The sequence below is a fragment of the Leopardus geoffroyi genome, chromosome C1, assembly GCF_018350155.1.
Source record: "Leopardus geoffroyi isolate Oge1 chromosome C1, O.geoffroyi_Oge1_pat1.0, whole genome shotgun sequence".
Lineage (NCBI taxonomy): Eukaryota > Metazoa > Chordata > Mammalia > Carnivora > Felidae > Leopardus > Leopardus geoffroyi.
In genome coordinates, this window is record NC_059328.1 from 14,236,305 (window position 1) to 14,262,164 (window position 25,860).

Below are 25,860 nucleotides of genomic sequence, written 5' to 3' on the forward strand. Positions count from 1 at the left end.
TGATCCAGCAATTCCAGTGTTAGGTATTTACCCCCCAAGAACTGAGAGCGAGATCTCAAAGAGGTATTTGCACACCTATGTTTATTGCAGCATTATTCATGACTAGGGTTGTGGAACCAATCCAAATGTCTACAGACAAATGAACGGATACAGAAAATGTGGTAGGGGCATCTGGGTGGCTCAGTTGGTTAAGCGTCTAGCTCTTTTTTTTTTTTTTTTTTTTTCAACGTTTATTTATTTTTGGGACAGAGAGAGACAGAGCATGAACGGGGGAGGGGCAGAGAGAGAGGGAGACACAGAATCGGAAACAGGCTCCAGGCTCTGAGCCATCAGCCCAGAGCCCGACGCGGGGCTCGAACCCACGGACCGCGAGATCGTGACCTGGCTGAAGTCGGACGCTTAACCGACTGCGCCACCCAGGCGCCCCAAGCGTCTAGCTCTTGATGTCAGCTCAGGTCATGATGTCACTATTCGTGAGTTCGAGCCCCATGTCAGGCTTTGCAGATTCTCTCCCTCTCCCTCTCTGTCCTTCCCCCAACTCGCACTCGCATGCGCGCGCGCGCTCGCTCTCTCTCTCTCTCTCAAAATAAATAAACTTAAAAAATTTTTAAAAAAGAAAATGTGGTGATACACACAATGGACTATTATTCAGCCTTAAAAAGGAAGGAAATCCTGTCAGTGCTATCGTGGATGGACCTGAGACATTATGCTAAGTGGAATAAGCCGGCCACAGAAAGATAAATACGGTGATTCCACTTACGTGAGGTACCTAGGGTAGTCAAACTGACAGAAACAGAAAGTAGAATGCCAGCTGCCAGGGGCTGGGGGAAGGGAAGTGGGAAGTTAATGGGTACAGAGTTTCGGTTTTGCAAGATGAAAACGTTCTAGAGATCTGTTGCACAACACTGTGAATGTACTTAATGCTACTGAACTATACAAAATGATTAAGATGAGGGGCGCCTGGGTGGCTCAGTCAGTGAGCGTCCGACTCATGATTTCGGCTCAGGTCACGATCCCAGGGTTGTGGGATCGAGCCCCATGTTGGGCTCTGTGCTGAGTGTGGAGCCTGCTTGGGATTCTCTCTCTCTGTCTATCTCTCTCTCTCTCTCTCTCCCCCTCTGCCCCTCTCCTGTGTGCACCTTCTCTCGCTCTCTAAAAGAATAATAATAATAAAAGATTAAGATGATACATTTAATGATATGTGATTTTTAGCAGAATTTCAAAAAATGTTAATGGTCTTTCCATATTGAACTGGAAGGCTTTTCGGGTCCCACCAGACCCTATAGAAATCTGTCTGTAAGCAAATACTTAAACATGTCATGTTATTACTGTTTAAGTTTTAAATAGTAAGTATCTTTTAAGTGTCTTAAAGGGACTGCTTGAGGAAAAAAAAACGATTATGTTGCAGTGAGAGCAGCCAACTCTAATTTATCAGATTTGAAAAGTGAAATTTACGTTTCTTGAGTTTTCTTAAGGACATCAAAAGCACACCGCATTTGCTGGGATTAAACAAGTGTCAGTTTTCTGAGTCAAAAAAAAAAAAAATGCAGCTATTCAACTACCCTTTATTGTGTAAAGAATTGGAACCAGCCACGCTGTCTGGGTAATTAGTTTGTTTTCAATCTTAAAAGCACGTCAAAAGTATTTCCTGATTTGTTTTGCGGACTAGGAAGCTCAGAGCAAGATTTGCGGGACATCTCTAACTTCTACCTGGAACTTTATTTTTTTAAATTTATTTATTTACTTACTTTAAAGTAGGCTCCCTGCCCAACCTGGGGCTCAAACTCATGACCCTGAGATCAAGAGTCACATTCTATGACTTAAGCCAGCCAGGCGCCCTCTACCCGGAACTTTAGGAAATAATGCATTGGGGCAACTTTGTGTTTTCTTTTGTCTCTTATTTCATCTGACTTATTCCCTCCCCTAATTTTTGCTTGGCCCAGCTTCATCACTTAATTTTTTTTTTTTTTTAAATCTTTTGCACAAGACACATTTCGTAAATCCTCTTTGGACCACGGTTGGGGTAGATAAATAAATAAAATAGAAATGACGAATGTGAACTGAACACCTTACAGATATGGTCTTATATAGTCATAAATTTCCAAACATCATCAAGTCCATGACTTCCAAAAACAAATAAAACACCAAGGCCAAGTGAAATTCATCCTATGAGGCAGAAGGAAGTAGCAAAGCATTAGGGGTGGACTCTTTAACTAGTATATTTCATATCTCTTTGTAAACAGGAAGCAGAAGCTCTAACAGCCAAGCAGCTGATGGGGGGGGGGGAGTAGGGGGGAGGAGGTGGGGAGGAAGGCTGGGTTCCTGAACCAGCTCCTTCTGGGGGCAGCCTTGATTGAAGAAACCAGCAACCTTCTAAGAAAGAGGTAGGAAGCTGAAACTATGCAGTGAGGAAACTTTTAAACACGCAGATGTATCGTAAATCAAGACAATGCTAATGACTCCTGTCCTGTTAGTCATAATCTGCTTCGAGTGGTTTCTCCAGCAGTGGGAGTGAGGGACTTTGAGCTATCCCCTTTGCTACGGAATTAAATCAAACTGAGTAAGTGCTGCATCAATTAGGCTTTTTGGTTGCAAGCCACAGAAACCGATTCTAGCTTCAGCGAAAAGCAGAATACACTAGAAGGATGTTATGGACTGAATGCTTGTGTTTCCCCCGAATTTGTATGTGGAAGCCCTGTCCCCCAGTGTGATGGTATTTAGAGATGTGGCATTTGGGAGGTAATTAGGGTTAGATGACGTCGTGAGGGTGGGGCTCTCATGACACGATTAGTGCCCTTATAAGAGACACCAGGGACCTAGCCCTCCCTCCCACTCACAGCACGCACAAAGACGAGTTCATGTGAGCACGTAGCGAGATGCCAGCCACCTCCACAAAAGGCCTTAGAATGCAGCCCACCTGGCTGGCACTTTGATCCTAGATTCCCCAGCCTCTAGAACTGTGAGAGATAAATATCTGTTGTTTAAGCCCCCCCCCCCCCGGTCTGTGATATTTCACGATGGCGGCCTGAGTTGACTGCGACAAAGGATATGGAGGTTCGCAGAACCAAGAGGAAACCGTGGGGCCAGCTTGGAAAATCAGCGGGAACGAAGGGATCTCTGAAAGCCCATCAGCCACATTTGTACAATTCCTGGGACAAAAGGCACTATTCCTGTGGACCGGGAGTCAACAAACTATGGCCCGCTGGTCAATTCTTGCCCGCCACGTGCTTTTGCAAATAAAGTTTTATCGGAACTACCTCTTTCTTATACCGTCGCTGGTTTCTCCTAGCAGGACTGCAGAGAACAATGACTGCCCCGAGAGTACTCATACATTGACATGTTGTCTGTGGCTGCCTCTGCCCTGTGGCAGCAAAACGGAGTAGTTTCGCAGAGATTGTATGACCTGCAAAAGCCTAAAATATCTACCCCAAAAGTTTGCTGCCATAGACTAACAGAATAGAATGACATGGTGCCTCCTCCCGCCTCCCCAAACTGTACAATGCGCTGCTGGCCTTGTCTGGAGGGAAGCCGGTTAGCAGAAACTACAGCTAAGGTTATGCTGGATAAGGATAGGTCAAGTTCATATGCTTCCTCTGTGATGGATGTGGGGTTTCCAGCCCCCTTTCCCATTCTCTGTGTCCTTAAAGAGTCCATTGGCTGAGCTTAAGTCCTGGGCCCATCTCTGTGCTATGGGACAGAGGGTGGAAGGATCAGGCCCTCTTGGCTTCATTTACAAGGGTGCCAGGCATTCCTAGAAGATGCCAAGTGAGTTCCTACACAGGGGGCTTGGGGTTCTACTAACAGGAAGGGGGAGCCGGATGCTGATTGGCTGGAAATCTACGAATGTCCTCCTAAATACTTACGAACAGCACAATCATTGTGACCCATCAAGGTACACACGGCTGTCTCATTCATTCGTTGTCATGCCGCACGTCCGGAATCTGGCCACTTCTCACCCCTGCCGCAACCCTGGTCCGGGCCAGCATCATCTCATACCTCTTACATCATTGCAGGAGGTACCTTGTCCTCCCTGCTGCTTCCAGCCTTGCTTACTATGGTCCGTTCTCCATACAGCTGTCAGAATATTCCTTCAACTGTTTGTTTCCCAGTAAACTCGAAATAATATTATGTCATAGCTCTGTCCACGGTGTCCAGTGGCTTCCTATCTAACTCAGGGTCAAAGCCAAAATTGTCACCATGGCCTACCAGGGCGTGATCTGTCCCCCCACTGGCTCTCTGATCTTACCTCCTACCATTCTTCCCTTCCTCACTCTGTTCCAGCCACGCCAGCCTCCTGGCCAGTCCTGCAAACGTGCAGGCATTGTCTTGCCTCAAGGCCTTGCATCTGGCCCTTCCTTCCGCCTAGGAATCCGTTCCCCCTGGAAAGCTGCAGGACTTCATCCCTCAAGTCCTTCAGTCCTTGCTTAAATGTCTTCTCCGCAGAGAGGGTGTCCTTGACTGTCATGACCTCTGTCTGCCTCACCCTGTTTTCTCTCTCGCCGTAGCCTCTCTCACCACCAGACACGTGACACACGGCTGTTCCTTTGTTGCCTGTGCATCTCAGAGAGTCAACTCTGCGAGGGCTCCTGCGCCACAGTGAATTCTGCCTGAAGCAGAGCAGCACTTGATGAATAAATGTTAAGTGGAAGAATCCTGGGGCACCTGGGTGGCTCGGTTAAGCGTCTGCCTCGTGCTTTCAGCTCAGGTCATGATCTCGCCGTTTGTGGGTTTGAGCCTCGCGTCGGGCCCTGTGCTGGCAGGGCGGGGCCTGCTCAGGATTCTCTCTCTCCCTCTCTCTCTCTGCCCCTCCTACATCTCGCTGTCTCTCTCAAAATAAATAGATAAACTTTAAAAACAAAGTTAAGTGGGAGAATTCTGACCCAGGAAGGGCACTGCTTCCCTTGAACCCTGGGAAGCTCAGGACCCTGAAGCCCCCCAGAGTGTGAAAATGAACCTCTTTTCCCTACCCTTGGAATGTTGATCTGGAAATCCCTGACTTCAGACAGGGGGAATTTCCAGGCTATAAAACTAAAAGCTGAAGGCATTGACTCTTTAAACCCCCAAAAGCCTTAAGAGCAGGGAAAGGGGTACCAGCAGCGTCAAAACGATTTTCTTTTTCTTGTCCCCGTTGCCCTCCTTTATTTTTCTTCATAGCATTGTCACTGTTTGAAAGGGAGCTGAAGCCCCATCTAGGCACTTGGCAGTTTCTGTATTTTCTGAGGCGACAGACAGCTTGAGGAAGAGGCATGCAGACAAGGCCTATGCTAGTCTTTATCTCCGGGGGCCGTAGTGACTGCCTTGAGCATGGTCATGTGACCCCACTGAGACAAAAGAGAATCAGGAGCCATTTAAGTCAATGGGATGGCCAGAGAAATAGAGCATCTTCTTCCGGCTGGTATTAAGAAAGAACAAGATTAAGCCTGGCATTGCTGGTGCTGGTGCCACAGCCAGGGAAGAGCCTTCCTATATAAAGTTTCACAACAAAGAGACAGAGAGAGACTGGTCCTGATCCTGTTGAGCCCCTGGATCCAGCCATACCTGAAGTCGGTGGACTTTTCAGATTCGTGTTGCCTCAGCCAACTTGAGCTGGATTTTCTGTTACCACTAAGTGATCATGGCTTTTTGATTCACTCTTCCCTCCTGCCTCCCAGTTCATTCATCCCCTCTAACTCCTCTTCTGTTGGTAGGAGCCGTATCTCTAGGTCAGACCTCAAGTCCTGAAATAGGATACAAAAGCACTTCCTGCTCAAAGCCAAAACAACAGGATGAAGGAGGGGAAAGGTCAGTCTATTTTCCCCATGTTTTCAAGCATTTGGATGCTTGTCAACAACAAGGCAGAACTTCTAGCTTTTGATCTGATAGTTTTGGAGCTCTGTCAATGCCAAAGGGCCTGATTCTCATGCTCTCCTTGGAATTGTAAGACTTACTAGAATTTGTGCAGAACTTGGAGAAAAGGACCCTGAATACATTTGCTGAAATATTTGTACAACTTTCCCTTAATCTACTTAAGTGATGTCATTGCTTTTGGAACATTTTGAGCTATTTTTCCTTTCTAATGTTAGAAGAGAGGTAGACGCATGTGGACTGTATCTTTTTAATATTAAAAGAAGAGAGGTAGACACATAAAGCAGGCTTTTAAAAAATACATAACATTCGTCATTTTTTCTTTTCTTTTTATATATATATTTTTTTTTTTTTAAATTTTTTTTTCAACGTTTATTTATTTTTGGGACAGAGAGAGACAGAGCATGAACGGGGGAGGGGCAGAGAGAGAGGGAGACACAGAATCGGAAACAGGCTCCAGGCTCTGAGCCATCAGCCCAGAGCCTGACGCGGGGCTCGAACTCACGGACCGCGAGATCGTGACCTGGCTGAAGTCGGACGCTTAACCGACCGCGCCACCCAGGCGCCCATTCTTTTCTTTTTTTAAATGTTTGTTTTTGAGAGAGAGCTTGCACAAGTGGGGGAGGGGCAGAGAGAGAGGGAGACACAGAATCCGAAGCAGGCTCCAGGCTCCCAGCTGTGAGCACAGAGCCCGGCGTGGGGCCTGAAATCACAAACCACAAGATCATGACCTGAGCCGAAGTCAGATGCTTAACCGACTGAGCCACCCAGAGGCCCCAGAAATTCCATAATTTATTTTTCTGTTTTCTCTTTTTTAAGTATGCTTCATGCCCAGCGCAGAGCCCAATGTGGGGCTTGAACTCACAATCCTGAGATCAAGAGTCAGATGCTTAAACAACGGCCACAGAGGTGCCCTCATTCTCTCTTTGTGGGGCATTTGAGTTATCTCTGATGTTTGCCCTAATACATAACGCTATGTTGGCATCTGTCTGTGTTTGCTTGTTTGTGTAAGTATCTCTAAATGTGGAATTGCTGGGTGAAAGGATTTAAACACTAAAGTTTTGGGGCACCTGGGTGGCTCAGTCAGTTAAGCAGCCAACTTTGGCTCAGGTCATGTTCTCAGGGTTCGTGGTTCAAGCCCCGCGTCGGGCTCTGTGCTGACAGCTCAGAGCCTGGAGCCTGCTTCGGATTCTGTGTCTCCTTCTCTCTCTGCCTCTCCTCTGCTCACACTCTGTCTGTCTGTCTGTCTCTCTCTCTCTCAAAAAAAAAAAAAAAAAAAAAAAAAAAGAATAAACAAAAAAGAAAGAAAAAAGAAAAAACTTAAAAAAAAATTTTAACACCTAGGGCCTTTCATCCTCTGCAGAGGTTATACTGGCTTCTACCAATGGTGCACAGGAGTGCTTTGGACAGTAAACTCCCCCCACCAATAAAAAACATTGGTAGGTATCTCAATCTGTCTGTGCTCTTAGAACAAACTACCATAGAATGGGTGGTGCGTTAACAATATAAGTTTATTTCTCACGGTTCTGGAGGCTGCGAAGTCTAAGATCAAGGTGCTGGTAGGTTGGGAGTCTGGCGAGAACCCCCTTCCCAGGTCACGTACGCCTCTCTTTTCGCTTCTCCTCCTGTATTGGGAGGAACAGGCAGACTCTGAGATCTGTTTTACAAGGACACTGACCCTGTTTCTGAGAGCTCTGCCCTCATGACCTTTCTAAGGTCCCGCCTCCAAGTACCATCCCATTGGGGAGCATCCAGTCAATGCGGTGGGACTGTGCCTCCTTGTAGTACCCAGCCAATATTAGGAAACACACCGAAGTGAGTCATTTGCTTTCATTTCACCTTCATTGTGTTGGCCAGAAACCAAACTCAAATTGATCTGGCCAAAAATGGGCTTTATGAGGGAAATGGCTTCAGGCAAGGCTGGATTCAGGGCTCAGATGTTGCCATAGGAACTCATCTTCTGTTTCCCGCGGGCTTGGCTTACTTCTGTTCTAGATGTTTCTTTCCTTTTTTTTTTTTTTTTTTTTTTTTGGTTGTTGTTGTTTGTTTTTTATTTTTTATTTAAAAAAAAATTTTTTTAACGTTTATTTATTTTTTGAGAGACAGAGAGAGACAGAGCATGAGCAGGGGAGGGGCAGAGAGAGAGAGGGAGTCACAGAATCCAAAGCAGGCTCCAGGCTCTGAACTGTCAGCACAGAGCCTGACGTGGGGCTCGAACCCACGAGCAGTGAGATCATGACCTGAGCCGAAGTCGGACGCTTAACCGACTGAGCCACCCAGGAGCCCCGTTGTTTGTTTTTTTTAAGATTTTATTTTGAAGTAATCTCTACCCCCAACGCAGGGCTCAAACAGACCAACCAGAGATCGAGAGTCCCCTGCTCCAGCCGGACATCCCCAGGCTCTCTCCTTTTAGTGGTTCCAGTCCTCCTATCCTCTCAGGTTCAAGTTCTGCACCCAAAAGCACGTTTTCTAGCAGTTTGAGCCAAAGTTCTGATAGTCACTCTTTTTACACCTATCATTGACCCAATCACAGTGACCCCCAAAATGGGCTGAGTTGAATGACTTGGGCTGGCTTGCTCAAGTGCTCCGTCCCTGGAGGTTGGGGGTTAGAACCTGATCCCCCTGCCTCCGCACAGTGCCTGAGAGAAGGGGGGAGGCAGAGGCCCTCATGAAAGTCTGGGAGTGCGGAAGGAATGGTTGCTGGGGAGATAGAGCCTTCATCCAGCTCTGATGGTCACAAATGCCTCCAGTGCTGCCCTGGGGTAAATCCATTCTCCATGCTGCAGCCAGAAAAGGGGCCCTCCAAACAGAACAAATCTGAGCCTTGTTTAAAACTCTTTGGTTGTTCTTCTTTGCCTTCAGGGTAAATTCCACCCCCCTTAACTAGGCCTCCAGGACCTGGCCTCTCCCCACCCCTCCATGCTCCCTAGCATTCCTTTGTAAAGCCGGACTGCATTGCTTAGTTGTCCAAATAAGCCTTGTTCTCTCTCTTACTTCTTGGGCTTTGCGTAACAGCCTTGGTGATTTATAAAGAACTTACTAAGTGCCAGGCAATGTGCGAAGCATTATACGTGTATTATATACCCAACGCGAGTACTGACGATAATCCCACGAAAAGAGGCAGGGTGTATGTGATACAATCGTAGCAGTCGGTCGGCTGAAGTTCAGATTCAGGCTCATGTATTAATCATGTTTGCATTTTCTGTATTTTATGATGCTTTAACATCTTACGGCCTTCCAAACCCTGGAGAGAGTGCCCCTCCCAGGGCTAGCTATCTTAGAGATAGTGAACAACTTGATTTTGAGTGTGCCTTTCCTATACAAACCAGTCAATTCAAAGTCCACACCCCTAACCCCTCCTTTATCCAACCCTCACACAGCAAATCAATATTCCCTCGGCCCTAATCACACACCAGAGACAGGTACCAGACAACTAGGAGTTCCCCCATAGCCTGGAACCTGCTGGCATGATTCAAACGAGCCCATCTTGAACTGCAGGCCTAGCCTCTCTCATTCCTTCCCCTGAGAACCACGATCGAGGCTTTTGCCCGTGCTGTTTTTTTCTGTCTAATTTGTCCTGGTGCTCTCCCTTGCGGCCCTGCCTCGCACGGTGTGCATCTGCTTCTTGGGAATTACAAGTAATAAATCTTTCTTTCAAAGGCAGTTGTCTTCGCGTATGACATCTTACCATACCTGATTAAAATCAAATCATGGAGGGGCGCCTGGCTGGCTCACTTGGTAGAGCATGTGACTCTTGATCTTGGGGTCATGAGTTCAAGCCCCATGTTGAGGGGAGAGGTTACTTGAAAATAAAATTAAATTTAAAAAATCAAATCTTGGAGACATTCAGCCTCTAATTAGCTGTGTGACCTTGGGCTCAAGCTCTCTCTGCCTTGAGCTCTCTCTCTCTAAAATGGGGATGATAAGAACACCTACTTAAAAGATGAAGGGCTGGGGCGCCTGGGTGCCGGTTAAACGGCCGACTTCGGCTCAGGTCATGATCTCGCGGTCCATGAGTTCAAGCCCCTCGTCGGGCTCTGTGCTGACAGCTCAGAGCCTGGAGCCTGTTTCAGATTCTGTGTCTCCCTCTCTCTGACCCTCCCCCGTTCATGCTCTGTCTCAAAACTAAATAAACGTTAAAAAAAAAAAAAAAAAAAGATGAAGGGAAAAATTGGGAAAGACTTTGAAATGGGAAAGAGAAAGAAAAAACACCAATGAGTGTCTGATGAACTCACTCTTCGTGGTGATTGCTACCTTTCCGGGCCTTTGAATTAGTTTGCAACTCTGTAAGTCATAAGACACCGATGGTAATGCAATAAACATTGCTAATAGAAATGCAAATTGTATCTGGTGAAATGCAGTTGATTTTGTCCTGAGGATATTGACCAGTTTTCTCAGTTTTGCATCTATTTGTGAGTTTAAGTGCAAGCACATCTTTCCTTGGCTCTCACAAATATATCCCAACTAGCAAGAGAGCCTTAACTTTTCTTTAAAAATTTTTTTAATGGTTATTTATTTCTGAGAGGGAGAGAGACAGAGTGTGAGCGGGGGAGGGGCAGAGAGAGAGGGAGACACAGAATCCGAAGCATGTTCCAGGCTCCAAGCTGTCAGCACAGAGCCCTACACGACCCTCAAACTCAAGAACTTTAAGTTCATGACCTGAGCCAAAGTCAGACGCTTAACCGACTGAGCCACCAGGCGCCCCAAGAGCCTTAACTTTTCTAACTCTCTGTTTCTCTATTCTTGTTCTCTTTACTAAGTCTGTGTTTTGTTTCTTGTTTTGGCACCCTGACAGACAATAAATTGTTCCTCTTTAGTGGCAGCAATAATGGGGAAGTTGATTTTTATGGTCAGAACATTTAGCAATCTCTGTAAATGGGCTAATGGATTATAGAGATCAATTCTCTGCTGAGAGAGGCAGAGAATCTGGCTGTTAGTCTTTTTGTTTGTCTATTTGAGCTCAAATCAATTAAGACTTTAATGCTTGCCAGGAAGGAAAACAGCTCTTTGATATCCGGACCAGTGAGTTTTACATGTTTTTGAGTTTATTCTCCACCCTTGGCTATAGTCGCAGGTCTGAAGCTGGAGGTTTTGTTATGTTTGTATATCTGTAATGCAGAAAGGCCCCTCATCTCTCTTGTAAGTACGTAAAAATTTCCCGTCTTTACAGGATATTGATAAATTAGGTTATGAAGTCTCCTAAAGTAAAGGAATTCTTTACTGAATCTCATAGAGATCTTTAAAAAGTGATTCTATTTCTAAAATATGAATAAAATGAGGAAATGGGATTTCTAATCCTTTAAATTGATAATAGGCAAAATATTATTCTTCAAGAAACTGAGAATTCTTTTAAGAATTCAAGGACACCTATGAAATGGGAAAGCTGAAGGGACTCCATTTAAAACCATTTTTTAATGTTTATTTGTTTTTGAGAGAGAGACAGAGTGTGAGCAGGGGAGGGGCGGAGAGAGAGAGGGAGACACAGAATCCAAAGCAGGCTCCAGGCTCCGAGCTGTGAGCACAGAGCCCGACGCGGGGCTCAAACTCACAAACCGTGAGATCATGACCTGAGCCGAAGTCAGATGCCCAACCGACTGAGCCACCCAGACGCCCCAAAGGGACTGTTTTAGCAAGGGTCGGTCTCTGTTGTTTTTCTGCCAGGCCCGGTTTACTCATGAGCCACATTTTGCCTCTGACTAAGCCAGAGAAGCTTTGTTCCCACTGCAAGGGGGAAGCGAGAAAGCTAATCAATCACTCTCTGAGTTTTGTCCCAGGCCCCAAGCACCTGATAACACCTAAACTGAGCCAGATCCCAAACTTGTTCCAGGACACAAGCTTCAAACAAAGCTTTGGCTGACACTGACCTCCCTTCAGTAAATTACAGAACACCAGTCGTTCACCTGAACTTTCCCTTGACTGGACCCTACCATGGATTCCTGGACGAACATGAACCCTAGATACTTTTCTAATATAAACCCCTAGCCCCAAGCAATGATGAAACTCATGTTCTTTTCCTTTCCGAGTCTTCCAGACGCTCCCTCTGTTATTCCCACCTGCTGCCTACATTGTTCCATAAACTCTGTTTCCATTTTCTTTGGCTCACGGGAAGCCAAAGACCGTCTTGGCTGGTCCTGTGGGCCCCTCCCCTGTGTTCTTAGACCCAGCCTGCCTGCATCACAGACGCAAGATCAATCTTTGGCTGAAAGAAGGTTAGCTTAACAATTTTGCTTTTTGAGGTGCCTGGTGGCCCAGTTGGAAGAACATGTGACTCTTGATCTCAGTGGTGAGTTCAAGCCCCACGTTGGGGGTAGAGATTACTTAAATAAATAAAACTTTCAAAAAAAAATCTATAAAGAAAACAATTTTGCTTTAATGAAAACAACTGTCTGATTTGTCAGTGTGGGTATAATAACAGTGTACATTATATTCTACTTGGGTTTGTTTATTCTGAACTTATTCAGGTTTGTTATTCAAATAAGCTAACTTATTCATGCGTAATATTTACAAAGTGAAGAAATGTAAATTCGTATTCAACTAAATGGAATCACCCTGACGCACTTTAACAGTGATTATATCTAACAGTATGTCAGCTAGTAGATAATTTCCAAGATCATCAGTTGCCTGAAAACTGATATTAAATTGAGTTATTGAACTGATATTAAATTGAGTTATTTAAAGCTTATTTACTTATGTTGAGACAGAGGGAGAGAGAAAGAATCCCAAGCAGGCTCTGCACTGTCTTCCCAGAGCCTGATGCAGGGCTCAATCCCATGATGGTGAGATCATGACCTGAGCCGAAACCAAGAGCTAGATGTTCAACTGAGTGAGCCACCCAAGAGCCCTTACGTTGAGTTATTTAATGGATAGTCATTGATATCCAAATAATTTCTGGGATACAATACTGAAATATTGGTTACTAAGCATGATTTTAGTTTAATACTCTGCATATATATATATATATATAAAACATTTTATATATATATAACATTTTATATATATATATATATATATATATATATATATATAAACTCACGAGCCTGAGATCAAGACCTAAACTAAGATCAAGAGTCGAACAGTTAACCAACTGAGCCACCAAGGCACCCCTACACTGCTTATATGTTTGTTATCTAAATGCTATATTCTGAGTTATTTTAATGAGCATCTTTTAAAGGTGTAAGAGAGATGTGTGGCTGCAGAAAGTTGCACTGTAAACTTTGCTCACCTGCTCCAATCCTGGGGTAAGGCTGAGGGGTCTTCATTAGCTACCCCCACATGCCCCAGTTAGTAAAAAGTAAAGCTTTGGTTAAAAATACAAACTCATAGGGGCACCTGACTGGTTCAGTTGGTGGAGCGTGTGACTCTTGACTTGGGGTTGTGAGTTAGAGCCCCACAATGGGTGTAGAGATTACTTAACAGTAAAATTTAGGGACGTTTGAGTGGCTCAGTCTTTTAAGTGTCCGACTTTGGCTGAGGTCATGATCTCACAGATCATGAGTTTGAGCCCTGCATTGGGCTCTGTGCTGACAGCTCGGAGCCTGGAGCCTGCTTTGCATTCTGTGTCTCCCTCTCTCTCTGTCCCTCTCCTGTTCATGCTCTGTCTCTGTCTGTCTCTCTCTCAAAAATAAATAAACATTAAACCATTGTTTTAAGTAAAATCTAAAAGAAATAAATAAAAATTCCTCTGAGTGGTTGAGATTATACTAGGAGCATTTGTAAAAGAGAAATGTAACATATATGTAAGCAGAGGTTCTTAGGGTTTTTTAAGATGTTTGTTTATTTTTGAGAGACAGATCGTGTACACGGGGGAGAGCAGAATGAGAGGGGGACACAGGATCTGAAGGTGCCTGTGTGCTGACAGCAGAGATCCCGATGTGGGGCTTGAACTCATGAACCATGAGATCATGACCTGAGCTGAAATCGGATGCTTAACCAACTGAGACACCCAGGGGCCCCTACGCTTTTTTTTTTGTTTTTGTTAATCTCTTGATCTCTTTGCATTTTCAAGACTTATTGAGGACCCCAAACAGCTTTTATTTGTGTGAATTTCAACTGTTAATATATACCATATTGGAATTTGAAACTGGGAAAAACTGAATAAGTTTTAAAATACTTACCAGGGGTGCCTGGCTGGCTCAGTCAGAAGAACATGTGACTCTTGATCTCGGGGTCATAAGTTCGAGCCCCACATGGGGTGTAGAGATTACTTACATACATAAAACTTTAAAACAATATTTATTGATTCATCAGAAGATAAAACTCATTGCATATTAACACAACACCTTAGTATTAATATGAAAAATTGTTTTGGCCTCGTGGAACCCGTGAAAAAGACAGGCTATGTTCAAGTAAAGTTTCAGTTTGATCCTGAATGTGAAAAAGAGTTTATATAAACTCTTTTTTATTTGCTTTGGTTTGTGATACCTGAGTCTGAGAAGAAGCTATGACGTAGGTTAACATCTTAGCAGAGTTGGTTCGATGCTGATTGGCTTGTTTTCTTGGTTTGCTGATTCTTGCTTTCACCTGCCATGTAAAAGGTTATTCTTTGCTTTTTGCATAGATATCTAGGTTGCAAAGATTCCATGTCTTCATCATTTTCTTTCTTTTTTTTTTTTGTCTTCATCATTTTCTATGATTTATTTTGATTTTATTATATCCTTAATTATTTAAGGGGGAATGGGGCGTCTGGGTGCTTCAGTCGGTTAAGCGTCCGTCTCTTGATTTTGGCTCAGATCATGATCTTGCTGTTTGTGAGTTCGAGCCCTGCATTGGGCTCCACGCTGACAGTAGGATTATCTCTGTCTGCTTGGGATTCTCTCTCTCTGCCCCTCCCCTGCTCATGTTCTCTCTCTCTCTCTCTCCCTCAAATGAATAAATAGACTTAAAAAATTATTTAAGGAGGGGAAAAAAGAACAAAGATTCCTCATTCACAAATGAGTTAATGTTCTTTGCCATCCTATTACTGTCTATGCTTCTTTGTAAATGCTTTATTATCATAATTACAGGCACTCAAGATCCTAGCTTAACTGAATGTCCAAATCTCTGATAACTTGTCTAAACGTTTGCCTTCCTGTGACTGGATCCTAAATATAAAAAAAGAAAAAGGTAAAGAAAAATTTCAAGATATCTGCTACACCTAAAACTAACTTTGAGATTTCCCATAGGATCCCTGGAAAGCCATAGTAGAAAAACATTCTTTATGAACGGGTCCATCTTAACAATGAACTGGCCCTAGAACAATTATGGGAACACCTGGATGACTCAGTCAGTTGAGCGTCTGACTTTGGCTCAGGTCCTGATCTCGTGGTTTGTGAGTTCGAGCCCCGCGTTGGGTTCTGTGCTGACAACTCAGGGCCTGGAGCCTGCTTCGGATTCTGTGTCTCCTCCTCTCTCTGCCCCTCCCCCACTCGTGCTCTGTCTCTCTCCCTCTCTTTCTGAAAAATAAATAAACATTAAAAAAAAATAACTAGAACAATTTTGAAATAGTTCTGTTGAGTTTTCCTAGATCAGAGTCCTGTTGGTACTTGGGGTGATGATATTGGCAACAACAGCATAGTGTATCATAAGTTCAAATATTATTTAAAATGTTCACTTGCTGTAATCTTCCTTCTTCTGTTTGGATCTAGCATGGTCTAGGACAGTAGGATGCACATCAGACTTATTGTGGGCTAGAGATCTATAGACATCTATAAGATTTCTAGGTCCTACTCTAGACTTACCGAATCTCTTGATATTCTTGGTATGGCAAGAATTGTGTCTCAGGATTATTGTATGTTATCTCTTAAGATCTCTTCCTCTGTACCAATTACGTTCATCTATTTTTATGAATCAGATGTAATGTTAACTGACTTCTTCGAAAATAGACTTAATCATCATCTTCAGAGTATTTTGCCTACATTTTATTCTTTTTGCAATGATTTGATTATCTTTTGTTTAGCTTGCCAGAAACAACTTAATTTCCTTGTCAGTTTCCTGATTCTTATTATGAACCATCATCAGACCTTTCACACTGGAGAATTATCAGTCATCATAAGTTAACCAGAGCCATTTCAAGTCCCTGCCACCTAAAATAGCTGAGGTTTGCCTGAGGACCCTGCTATAAGCCACAGGGTTTGTGTTTTCATCAAAGAATCCGGTCTCAGAGCTTTGCGGGAAAGGACTATAACAGATCTTTGAAACTACTGGCATTCAAAACTGAGTTGACTCAGCTTAGACAACTTTTAGACTGTGCCAGTGGAGTGAGTCAAGATTTCCAGGACTCTATGGTCGAGCAGATGGCTTCATGAGACTCCAACTCGAGAGCCAGCTGAAGAAGAATTAATTACACAGGACTGAATGAACTGACAAGGGAAATTTTATGGTAGTTACCTGTTTGGAATATGGCTGATCGTGTTTTAGTGTTCCATTTTCCAGATTCATAAGGAATCCCTTTGTCTTTCTTCTTAAGCCATCTGTTTATCCATAACAACTTATCTGATTTTGCTTTTGTAAACTGAAATAAACCATTTAAAATATCTGATCTTCAGGCGCCTGGGTGGCTCAGTTGGTTAAGTGTCTAACTCTTGATTTGTGGGAAAGGACTATAACAGATCTTTGAAACTACTGGCATTCAAAACTGAGTTGACTTTGGCTCAGGTCATGTTCTCAGGGTTCGTGGTTCAAGCCCCGCCTGGGGCTCTGTGCTGACAGCTCGGAGCCTGGAGCCTGCTTCGGATTCTGTGTCTCCCTCTCTCTCTGCCCCTCCCCCACTCACGTTCTGTCTCACTCTCTCAAAAATAAAATAAACATTAAATAAATAAATAAATAAATAAATAAATAAATAAATAAAATACCTGATGTCCTACTTCTTACCAGGATAAATTGATTGTACCTCAAAGCATCAAGAGCCATATTGGAGAAAGATGTTCCTCAAATCAGGTATGACAAGACTTTTTTTTTTTTTTTTTTTTTAACGTTTATTTATTTTTGGGACAGAGAGAGACAGAGCATGAACGGGGGAGGGGCAGAGAGAGAGGGAGACACAGAATCGGAAACAGGCTCCAGGCTCTGAGCCATCAGCCCAGAGCCCGACGCGGGGCTCGAACTCACGGACTGCGAGATCGTGACCTGGCTGAAGTCGGACGCTTAACCGACTGCGCCACCCAGGCGCCCCATGACAAGACTTTTTAAGGAATACATGTTGGATCTACTTATGGAGTTAATGCCTACAAAGATCTCTAAGAAACCTGACCTGGTACCTGGTTTACAAGTGCTAAGGTAGGATATTTGGAATATTTGGGGGACCTCAAAAAGAGAAGAACTCACCCAAATTTACAGCTATGACAGGTGAAAGAAATCTGGGTTGGGTTTCTTAACCTAAGAATAACAAATAATAGAGCCTCCTGAAATTCCAGTTGGAGATTCCTTACGAAAACTTCCAGACAAAAGTTAATTTTGTAATTGTTTAAAACCGAATGGCTTTAAAGTTTGCAAAGCAAATTTGGGAGGTCCTTAGGGCAAATTAATACACTCACCGCACCTGTATAAACTATCAGACCAGATTATGAGGCCAGGCTTTATTTTGTGATCAAGAATAATTTTTCTTTGAGATTATTATGATCATAAGGGGTTTTGCAGGGACCACAGGGACAAGTTGGGAGGACCTTGAAATTTAGTGGGCATCTTGCCTGGCCGGTGAACCAATTACCTCTGCCTTTCCTTACCACTGAGCTACTTTATAGATCAAAACTGTAGAGAGTTGACAGTAATGGAGATGCTTCTTGTCTATTGAAATGCAGATTGTGTCTAGCAGAGTGTAATTGATTACCTGTGGATACTGACCAACCTAGCCAGTTTTGCATTTGTTTATAGATTAATTTCATTGCTCCTTATCTCCCTATAATTGTGTATAATTACTCCCTATCTCCCTTTAATTGTGAACCTAACTGGTTCCCCCATCATCTAATAAGTTCCATAAAATCTTCAATACAGGTTCATCCCATATCCTTATGAGAGTCAACATGTTATCTTTTTTGAAAATTATCCTTTGGGTCACTGTATGTAGGGTGCATAGAACAGTGCCTGATACCCAGTACAGGCTCAATAAATGTTAGCTTTTTTTTTTTTTTAATGTTTATTTATTTACTTTGAGAGGGGGAGGGGAAGGGGCAGAGAGAGAAGGAGAGAGAGGATCCCAAGCAGGCTCCACGCTCAGTGAAGACCCCAACTCGGGGCTCGAACCCACGAGCCGTGAGATCATGCCCTGAGCTGAAACCAAGAGGTGGATGCTCAATGGACTGAGCCACCTGGGTGCCCCAATGTTAGTTTTTTAGGTAAAGGATTCCAATTACCCCTATCTTACAGGTGAGGAGAATAAGGTGCAGGGAAAGTAAACAAAGTTGCTTAGACGACACAGCGCGTCAGAGGTGGAACAGAACTAGAAGTCAAGTCTGTCTACGCCTCCAAGCCCCTGATTTTTCGTCCCCCTCCCACAGTCCTCTCTGGCTATGCTCTGCTAACTCCCACTCCTTCTTCAGAGTTGGAGTCTTTCTGGATCCCTCTGGGCCAGGTGAGCATCTCCATCCCCAACGCTGTATCCTCCCCTATCAGGCCCACAGCCTAAATATGTTGCAACCATCAACGTCTTCGTCTAAAGGATGAGCTGCATCCGGCCAGGGACCGAGACCTTTTCCATCACCATCCAGCTCAGAGCCAGCATGCGGCAAATGCCCACGTGCGAGTGCAGGAAGTAAGACATCCTGTAGCCATGGCATTTTCTCCCCCTGGGAAGGAGAGCAGGGGTGCTTTCTGGAACTGCCTAGAAGCCCTCAGCATCTCTGTTCTCTGCCAGCCCAACGCTCCCTGGGCTCCTGTCGGCTCAAAGGGCATCAAACCTCCTAAAGAGGATGCCCGGAGCCACCCGCCCCTCAGGACTTGAGTTCCTGGGTTTTGTTGTTGTCCCCCACCGCCCCCAAATCAAATTCCAGAAATCCAGGTTTAAAAATAACCAAGAAATGCAATCTTCTCCACCAAGCCGCTTGGCAAAAACAAATCCTCCACAAAGACCAGTGTGCAGTCTCACTTACACACTTACGCATTTTCAGACGCCAGCTCAGCTCTGTTCTGGGTGGGGAGGAAGAGGGGCCCGGGGCTGAAGGGCAAGGGCACAGGAGCCAGACACAAGCTGGGCTGGATATTGGGACGACCCGGCACGGCAGGCACACGCCCTTGTGGGAAGGCAGCTGTTTGGGACCTGCCGTGAAGTCCGGTTTTCCTTGGAGTCCCAGCCTGCTGGTCCCCAGCCCTGGATCGGGCAGAAGATCAAAGCAGCCCTGGAAAACGGCCTCCGTTAGTGATCCAGAATTCACTCTCCTTCCCTGGGGAGACATCAGCTTCTGCTCGAGCCTGCCTTTCCCCATCATTACTTAGGGAACTGGCTGGTGGTAATAGGGAGTAGCATTTAAACTCCTGCTAACAACAACCTCAAACTCCTTCCTCTTTGCTACATGGTCTATTTTCTGACCTGTCATCTTTCTTAATGCCTATTTTGTGGGCGAGAAAAATGTGTGATGGAAGAGAGGAAATTCAGGACCAGGGAAGGCTTGGAAAACTGTCAAAATTTCATATTTCCTCCTCCTTTGAATCAGCATTTATGTCCCTCAATGGGGTTTTCCTGCATATGCTTGTATAACTCCCTTTTAAAACAATTTTTGCTGTTTTTTCCTTTCCCTGCCCCTGGGTAAGTCATTCCAACGACTACTTTCCACCTCAAAAGAAAGTAGTGGACAGGAAAAAAGTGGTCGTGTGGTCTGTTGGCTACAACTCCCAGCGGAGCCGGGAGACTTTGGTTCTATTCTGAGCCTTTTTTGGGAACAGGACGAAGGAAGGGGACGCGAGCCTTGCCCTTTTACGGGAGCTCCCGGGACCCCGTGCCAGCAGGAGGAAGTTGCTTACTCCAGATCAGAAGGGAGCCGGAACCGGCATTTATGAAACACCTACGAAGTGCCAGGCCCACTTAATCCTCATAAGTTTGTGAGATAGGTTTTGTGACTTCCACATGACAGATGAGGAAGCTGAGGCTCAGAGAGAGGTGGAGCGGCCCCAGGGTAGCACAGCTTGGCAGCTGGGAACACAGCCTGGTTCAGATTCTTAGTTCTGAGCTGTTTTCACTACAACGTGCAACCCGCCAACCATGCTTTATTCATTGAGTTACTGAATTTATTGAGCACCTAGTATGTGCCACCCCCCCCCCCATTGTAGTTGTGATCAAAGCCAAGATCCTTTTTTTTTTTTTTTTTAATGGAGCTTATATTCTAGTTGGGGGTGGGGCGGAGGCAGGAGGTAGACAAAAAATAAACGTAATAAATACGTAAATTATGTAACACGGTGTCTTATATGCTGAGGACAAAGGAGCAAGTGGAGCTGGCTAGGGGCATTGGGAGGACTGGAGACCCAGTTGTACATTTAGGATAATCAAGACAGACCTCATGGAGGTGGTGACGTTTGCGTGAGGATTTTTTTTTTTTTCAACGTTTATTTATTTTTGGGACAGCGAGAGACAGAGTATGAACGGGGGAGGGGCAGAGAGAGAGGGAGACACAGAATCGGAAACAGGCTCCAGGCTCTGAGCCATCAGCCCAGAGCCCGACGCGGGGCTCGAACTCACGGACCGCGAGATCGTGACCTGGCTGAAGTCGGACGCCCAACCGACTGCGCCACCCAGGCGCCCCTACGTGAGGATTTAAAGGAGAAATTGGCGGGGCGGGGGGCGCCTGGGTGGCTCACTCAATTGAGCATCCAGCTCTTGATTTCAGCTCGGGTCATGGTCTCACGGTTTGTGAGTTCAAGCCCCGCCTGAGGCTCTGTGCTGACAGTGTGGAGCCTGCTTGGGATTCTCTCTCTCTCTGCCCATCCCCCACTCCTGCACGCATTCTCTCTCTCTCCCTCCCTCTCTCTCTCTCAAAATAAATAAACCCTTTTTAAAAATAAATAAAAGAGAAATGGGAGTTGGGGGCTGTGTTTGAGCGAAATTATCACTGTCAGAGGCAACAGTCAAGTCAGTGCAAAGACCAGAAGGTGGGAGTTTGCCCAGTGCGTTTGACCAATAGCAAGAAGGGGAGGGTGTGTGCATGTGACAGAGATGGCAAGGGGTCCTTACCCAGGAAAGGGCCACTCTGGTGTGTTGGGTTGTGTTGGGAGTAGACCGAGGGGGCGGGGAAGAAGCAGGGAGAGGGGGGAAGGGGGCTGTGGCGGTCGCCAGCCAAGAGACCCTGCCCTTTTGGAAGCAGTGGAGGCGGTGAGTGGTGGTTGGATTCTGGATTTATTCTGAAGGCAGAGACAGCAGGGTTTCCTGATGGGCTAGATGGGGAGTGTGAGAGGGAGACGTCGGGGCACCTCCGAGGTTTCTGCTGGCCAGAGGAAGGTTTTGGGTGGGGCAGATCTGGGCAGGGAAGGAAGACCAGGAGTTCTGGTTTCGGACATAGTGAGTTCGAGACGTGCAACCTCTCTCCATGTGGGGCCAGATAAATAACATCCAGGGCAAGACTGAAGAGGCCAATTTATGAGGAGTATCCAAACAAACCAGCCAATTTCAGAGTTTCCCCAACATCACCTTCCTCTTAACCAGCTTTTTCTTTTTTTTTAACTCGGTGGGGGGGAGGGGTGTCCATGAACTTGGATGGGAAAAAAATTACATCTCCCCCCGGCCCCAACCTCTTACTGGAATGTTGCATTTCCTTCGATTATGAATGTGGGCAACGAACCTCAGTAGACTTAGCAAGGCCGGCGACTGTTACCAATAAGAATCACAGACGTTTTCGTTTTACATCATTGGTGCCACAGATTACCTCAAATGTCTTTTATCGTTATCACTTCTTTGAACTTACGGTAATTATTAGATGTCACCCCATTTTATGATTTCATGCGTTAACAAGCACGTATATTACCGCCTCATAAATTTGAATTTGAGACATTTTTGATGACGATATTTTATCATACTTAGTTTCCCTGGTAATCTTATGCATGTTATTGTTTGGGGAAGTCTCATCAGCTCCCCCCGACTGTCACAGGGGTCCCTGGCACAAAAGAGTTAAGACCCCGATCTAGGTTAAATATCCTTGATGAGAGAGGAGCAAATATAAATACATAAGTCACTAAAATCTCTTGATCTGGGGCAGGAACCGTGCCAGGAATTTTATAGACATTCCCTAATTTAATCCTTACAGTTGCAAGGTGGATATTCTCATTATTCCCCTTTTACAACTGAGGAAATTGGGGCTCAGAGATGTTAAAGTCACCCAGCCGCTCGCTCAGTGAAAAACCGGGCATTCAAACTCAAGGCTGTGTCTAAAGTCTGTGTTTATATTTTAGTAAGACAAATTGGCTCCTATGTTGAGTCCTACGGGCCCCTCTGGGTCAGCACAGTGTCATAGCCAAACAGCAGGGTGGTGTTGGGTAAGAATTGAAGACTGGAGCTGGTCTGCCTGGGCTCAGATCCAGCCTGTGGGGCTTGTTTACCTGTGACTGTGGCTGAATTACTTGCCTGTGCCTTCATTTCCGTGTCTATCACGTGGGCCTGATGGTGATAAAAATGCCACCGGCAGAAATGTGTTGTGGGGTAGATTGTGACACCTAGAACAGTGCCCAGAATGTAGAAGACGCTTGCTTCATAAGGATTTATTTTTCTTAAGAGAGAAACAGATAGGATTTACTGTGTGGTCTTGGGCAACTCACTTAACCTCTCTGAGCTTCATTGTCCTCATCTGTAAGTGGAGATCATAAAACCTGCCTCGCAGGGTGGTGGTTAAGAATTAAATGAGATCATGGGGGCGCCTGGGTGGCTCGGGTGGTTAAGTGTCCGACTTGGGTTCAGGTCATGATCACACGGTTCGTGAGTTCGAGCTCCGCGTCGGGCTCTGTGCTGACAGCACAGGGCCTGGAGCCTGCTTCGGATTCTGTGTCTCCCTCGCTCTCCGCCTCTCCCCCTGTCTCAAAAATAAATAAACACTAAAAAAAAGTAAAGAAAGCGTGTGTGTTGAAAAGAAATGAGATCATTAATACAAGATGTTTAGACATTCACTAAGGAGTATAAGCAATCCATAATAGATATGTGCTCAATAAACGTTAACATTAATTAATTGATTATTATCTTTCTACCTCTTTTCAACCTTATCAGTTTTCCTAGTCCTTACTCTGGTCTTTATTAAGCTCTCCCAATCCCATTCCTTCACTTGGGAATTTTGTGGCATACCTAATATAATCGAATGCTTAAGGTTAAACCCAGACATTTATCACGCAAATATTTACTGAGCTCTTTCCATATGCCAGTTTAAGTTTATTATTATTGTTTTAGTAATTTACACACCCAACATGGGGCTCAAACCCATGACCCTGAGATCAAGAGTCACATGTTCCCCCAGCTGAGCCAGCCAGGTGCTCCACCAAATTAATATTTGACAATAATAATTTCATATCAATATATTGGACATAGGTCCATACTGTCTTGTTCTAGACAGATCTTCTCTACACTGGGCCCCACAGCTCTCTGGCCCCATCCCTCACCACTGAGAATTGCTTTCTTCTCTAGACATGCAGTGCCCGTTCACAGTCCTATGCCTCTGCATATGCTTGGCCCTCTGCCTGGAACATCCTTCCCACCTGACAAACGCTTCCTTGTTCTTTGGGGCCCGAGTCAAATGTCCACTTCCTCCATGAAGCCTCCTTGGTCTTCCCGAGGCAAATGGCCACCGTACCTGAGCCCTCCTGGGGCCATCTTCTTATTTTACCTAAACAGCACCAATTTCATAATTGTCCTTAGTTGTCCTTTAGGGAACCATCCCCTCCTTGCTTTTTGGTCCAGTGGGTTGATCTTAACCCCACCTCATCCCTCATTCCAGGACAGAGCATGTGACTAGGACTAAGCGATCTGAGTATTCTATTCCCCTAGCTGGTGTGACCGGTTCAGGAATGGACTCAGAGTCAAGCCTAATCAGTGAGATTCGAACCTGGGACTTTTTGTTTAAGCCAGTTCTAATTAGGTTTCTGTCCCTTGCAATGGCCATCAAGAGTCCTGACTAGTACAAGCCATCCCAGAGTAAATTGTTGTGTGATCTCCCTGTTACCTTCTGTCTGTTTGTCTTTTTCTCTCTTTCTCTGGACTATGAAATAATTCAGGGCAGAGATTGATTCTTGGGGCACCTGAGTACCTCAGTTAAGCATCGGACTCTTGGTTTCAGCTTAGGTCATGATCTCACAGTTCGTGAGATCATCCCTGAGTCCGGCTCTGTGCTGCGGGTGTGGAGCCTGCTTGGGATTCTGTCTCTCTCCCTCTCTCTCTGCCCCACCCCTGTCTCAAAATAAGTAACTAAATTTAAAAAAAAAAAAAAAAAAAGATTGGTTCTTATTCATGAGATGATCTGGGGTCCAGGTCCCTTCAGATAAACGGCAGGAGAGTTGACAAAGTCCTGGAACAAGACTGTGTGTATATATACTCTTTCCGTCCCATGTGGATGTGAACTGCTTCTGGTCCTTCTGTCCGGTAGGGAGGGAAAAGAATGCATTTTACAGTTCAGCGACCCTGTACCTCACATCTGAGTTTGCATGAATCTGCTCTAGCAAAAAAAGACACCACATCTGGCACAACAGGTGCAATCAGTGTTGTTACTTGGTGGGGTTGACAATAGTCCACTGTCATCTTCCAGGCTCTCTGCTTTTCGCAAGGACCACAACAGTGAGTTCACGCTCCACTGGTGACAATGGTGGTAATCACCTTTGGCCTTGTATCGTTTCTCCAGGGCTTTCGCAGCCTCCAGCAACAGCCGTCCGATTCCAGTCTTTGAAACTGTCCAACACCTGGTATATTGCACCCTGCGGTTCATTCTCCTCTCCTACTTCGTTCCAGTTCACCACCGGTGACAATTTGCCCAATTGCGCCATACGAGCATGCCAGGGGTCACCGGTACTCTGCAAACCACCAATGACAGCGTCTTCATGGTCAGGCAACCGGCGGGTGATCCAGCTCTGAAATCCCATTTTACTTCGTTTCCTAAAGCCACTTTCAGTATCGACGGACATAGGTTACGTTCCTCTGTGAAGTTGGCATACAAGAAGCTTTGGGAGGGGGTGTGATGGGGCTGCTCTCAGGAACGATACCTGTAAACGAGTGAGAGAAGCAGCGTCGCACAGAGGGAGAAGCCGAATAGCGACCAAGTAGCTCTGAAGCTCCCAACAGAACCGCAGGGAATTCTGAGGTGGATTTTCAGAGTTGTCTGATCGAAGCAAGGGGGCTAGGCATTTATTCTCCCTCCTGGACCGGTCATTCACGCAAGATGCCTTCAGGGAGGGCACTTGATCCTGGGTGAGGCACGCCTCTTTGGCTGAGCTGGGGCAGTGAGGGCCTTGGCTAAGGATTGCAGGATCTGTGGGAACACCACAGCATCCTCTACGGAGACGCTTTCTCATACGGGTATGCAGGTATCCCACGCACATGTTACGTGTTAGATATTGTGAATATCTTTTTTTCAGCCCGTCATCCGTCTGTTAGCTCTCAGTGTCATTTGTTGAGCAGACTCTCTTAATTATGATGTGGCCAAATTAATAGATTTCCCTCCTTACTGATTTGTCCTCATTCCTTAGGTCGTGAAGATATCCTCCTACATTATGTTTTTTCAAAAAATATATTTTTACTTTCAAAATTGGATCTTTAGTCCTTCCAGAGTCCACTTTATTTTGTTTTTATTTTTTTTCTTAAAGTTTATTTATTTTGAGAGAGAGAGAGAGAGCTGAGGAGGGGCAGAGAGAGAGAGAGAGAGAGAGAGAGAAAAGTAGAGAGAGAGAATCCTAACCAGGCTCCATGCTGTCAGTGCAGAGCCGGAGGCAGGACTCGAACTCACAAACCATGAGATCATGACCTGAGCAGAAATCAAGAGTTGGGTGCTTAACCGACAGAGCCACCCAGGCACCCCAGGAGCCCACTTTTTTTTTTTTTTTTTCAACGTTTATTTATTTTTGGGACAGAGAGAGACAGAGCATGAACGGGGGAGG

General features: G+C 45.2%; 1 long non-coding RNA gene across 1 annotated transcript; it reads left to right on the top strand.

The window, feature by feature from the left end:
* Positions 1-870: 870 nt before the first annotated feature.
* On the top strand, positions 871-24,830 carry LOC123597296. The gene is made up of 3 exons (XR_006712069.1): positions 871-907; positions 16,696-16,758; positions 24,612-24,830. It is a non-coding gene; the product is annotated as an uncharacterized LOC123597296 (long non-coding RNA).
* Positions 24,831-25,860: the final 1,030 nt, after the last annotated feature.